The sequence below is a fragment of the Dermacentor silvarum genome, unplaced genomic scaffold (assembly GCF_013339745.2).
Source record: "Dermacentor silvarum isolate Dsil-2018 unplaced genomic scaffold, BIME_Dsil_1.4 Seq810, whole genome shotgun sequence".
Lineage (NCBI taxonomy): Eukaryota > Metazoa > Arthropoda > Arachnida > Ixodida > Ixodidae > Dermacentor > Dermacentor silvarum.
The window spans coordinates 33,784-37,174 of record NW_023606814.1 but is presented as its reverse complement, the minus strand read 5'-3'; the positions used below and the strand labels follow the sequence as shown (position 1 = coordinate 37,174).

At 48.4% G+C, this 3,391-nt stretch overlaps 1 non-coding gene across 1 annotated transcript; it reads left to right on the top strand.

The window, feature by feature from the left end:
- Window positions 1-2,840: 2,840 nt before the first annotated feature.
- Window positions 2,841-2,913, top strand: Trnap-cgg (transfer RNA proline (anticodon CGG)). The gene has a single exon. It is a non-coding gene; the product is annotated as a tRNA-Pro (tRNA).
- The last annotated feature ends 478 nt before the right edge of the window (window positions 2,914-3,391 follow it).

Below are 3,391 nucleotides of genomic sequence, written 5' to 3'. Positions count from 1 at the left end.
TGATATCAGATCTGCATCACAGTCAGTCGTTTTGTACACATCACGTACTTTCACAACTATTTCCACAAAATATTCATGCACAGATCAGCCTTTAACATCACAGTATCTATATGCTAACAGACTACGACAGACTGTGCGCAGCCCGAGTAAAAGGATCCCCGTATAAGATCACACAAAACAAAAACGTCCTTCCGAGTAGCTTGTAACCGCTTGGACAACAATGCCAATAGAATTTTTAACAAACAAGATAAACCCGGCTGATGTTCCAACCGCATGGCTCACGCATACATTGTGCCGTGAAGAAAATTGTGCTGCCAATCTGTCGGTCACCTCCTCTCTGCTAACCTTAGTCTCCTGGACCGCAAGCAGGTCGAAGTATCTTTCTTGCATCGTGCGTTTGACCTGATATTGCTTGCCAATAGCCACCAGACCCCGTTCGTTGAGCGTACCGACGCGTAATGGTGAAGGTATACTAATCATACTGATTGTAAGCGCGAACCTAAAGTACAACGCTTACCGTGGCTCTACCCCGCAGTGGGAAGACTGGCGTGTTACTTATCGCGTTTCTGACCCCGCACCGGCGACGATGACGCCGACCGGACTTCGAGGACATATTTTTTACCCTTGGCGCCAGCAACGCGTTGCCACTGACGCTCCAGGCGTTTAACCTTGCGTTCGGTGCTGTTCTCCGTCAACTTCGAAATGCCCTTTCTGAGACGCTTCCCGCGTGCTGCGGTCGCCGCCGTAGCGTCTGCTTTCTCTTCTTCGGTGGTGGTCTCGGTATAATCGCTCATGTCTTCCTCTTCACTTGTTTGACTTAAGAGCGGTGCCTCCTGCGTGCAGCCTGTTAGCGCACGCTATTCAGTTGTCTTCGTCAAGTCCTGGCTGTCAGGCATTGTCCCTCCGGCTTTCTTGGCATCCGTCTCCTTTTCCTTGCTTTCGTGTTTCTCGGTGTTGCTGTTCGGGGCAGACTTCTCGGCTTCCTCCGCGTCCACTATGTTCTCTTCGACGTCGTCTGTTGGAATAACCGTTTTAGTTAATTACTCTAGCGTAACTTCTCGCACAATGTTGGCTTTCATGTCCAAACACCCGGCACACTCCGCAGCGTGGCGTCTGACAGTCCCGTCGTATGTGTCCTTGCCTGCGGCACCTCAAACATAGCGGTGACCGACCCGGGGCCACAAGAAGGACGGTGCCACTTCCAAACTTGAAAAGATGCGGCAGGTCGTCAAGCTCAACACGAAGCGCACATGGATACACGCACCACGATCACAATAAATACCCAACATTAACGAAAGACTGCGCGTTTCTAACGCGTTTGTGCTAGCGCGTTACGGCCCGTGTAAGAAGCTGGTGTAAGACGCTGTGGCCTCTCCGCCTTACCCCCGTATTCATAAACGCTGATGGCGTCTGCAAACGCGGTGCACGTTCCGGCATGTGTAAACGGCTGCGTAAGACGCTGTGGCCTCTCCCCCTTACTAGAGAGTACTGCACGTTTCTAACGCGTTTGTGCTAGCGTCCCCTTAAGCGGGAGATGGTGCAATTATAATGAAGGGCGCTGTTATAAAATAGGAATGACGTCACATATGGCCCGTGTCATTGGTGGAAGTCAATCGTTCGATTTAGTGCGGTGAGACTGGGCGAATTACACGGAAGATTCACGGTTTACCGATGATTCCCTCCGGAGCTTCGCTCACTCATCATCATTCACCCCGTGGATATGTGGTGTTTTTTTTTTTTCATTGGGACCCTCAGCCGGGAACATTCCATGACAGCTGGTTTTTGGGCAGACTAAAACGAGAAGTTCTGACTCTCAAGAACGTTTTGCTTATAAGTTATAAAGTATACATTACTTAACAGCGACACAAGACGAGCTATCCTGCAGCTCGAAACCAACAATGATCTTAGAATCCAATATTTCTACTTTGGGCCTGACTTTCTATAACAATAGCTTTAGCATGCATATACCTTCCTTTGTCGTGCCATTGAGCTCTCAATAAACAAGAGCGCTTTGGCTTTGCGTGATACACGAGACGTTACTTTGACACGTGATTCGTTAGGCTTTCTGCCATCGAACCTTTATTTTCGTGGAACCGTGGTACACATGCCGATTAACAAACCATTTCGCATACCATCAAGGTATGTTGTGCTATAGTGCAGAATTAAGTTAATTATGCAGTGAGGAAGTGGGTTGTTAGTGGGTACAGCACCGCCAGCGTATCCTAAACGCTATTGCTGTAGCTATATCTGCTAGGTAGTTTCGATACAAGTGGTTTCGATAATGCCGACACAGCATCGGTATTACTTTGCCCTCAGCGCGAGATAACTAAGCGAGGCTGCTTTTACCACTTATTTCTTTCTCTCATGACGGAAAGCAAGCAGCAAGGGTGAATTTAGGCCGAAGCAGGCCGTATAGGAGCTGCCATGTTGCCACGCAATCACGATAACCGGTGGTAGTACACGCCACCACCGCGATACTTCACGGTATAACACACTCATGTGCATAAGGTGATACGTACGAAAAGTACGTGTATTCACAGAAACCCCTTCCCATGGTAAGCTACTACGGTATACCGTATCACTTACCACGCAAAGCGGCTGTCAAATACTAAGCGCTACGATGTGTGTATTTATTTGTTTGGACCTGTCAACACATTCTTGCTATACGGTAGGCGTCAAGGAGCCGCGCGATATTTTAATGGGTTAGCATTAGGAGTATCAAAGTGAAGAAAGTATGTGTGTATGTGTGCGTTGCATGTGTGTATGTGTGTATGTATGCGTGCATGCACGCATGTACGCATGCATGTACCTCGAAGAGGTACATGCATTCACCTCTTCGAGGTAGCCGTGGCCTAGTGGTAGAGCGCCCGCCTCGGCTGCGGGAGGTTGTGGGTTCGATTCCCACCGCCGCCGGGCATCCACTAGTTCAAATATATAGAAGCGTGCCCGGGCCTGGCGTTCGGCTTCCTTCAGGGGTGATACGCTTGCGAAAGGAGCCTGCGCTCTGAATTTCCGTCGAAACCAACGTGAACACGGAAAACAAGTGACATGTGTGTCTGTCATGTAAGTGATGTCTGGGCATGGCCCCTCGAAGGCACCTCGAAGAGGTGCGACCTTAGGCTAATGCATTTCTCTCGCATTTGCTGTTATATCGCCACTGAATTTTTACAAATTCTTTCATATTGGGCGCGGATATTTAGTTTGCGCTGTGGTGTTTATAATTGATCCTTTTTCTTGTGTCTAAAATACGTGTAGCCGTGGCCACCATGCGCACGTTGATGATCTCCGTTATATTTAGTTCTTTTATTCTATATTTAGAAAAGACTGGTAGAAGAAGGAATAGTTTTCGCTATACTCACATGACCACTTCTCGATTCGAAACAAGGCATTT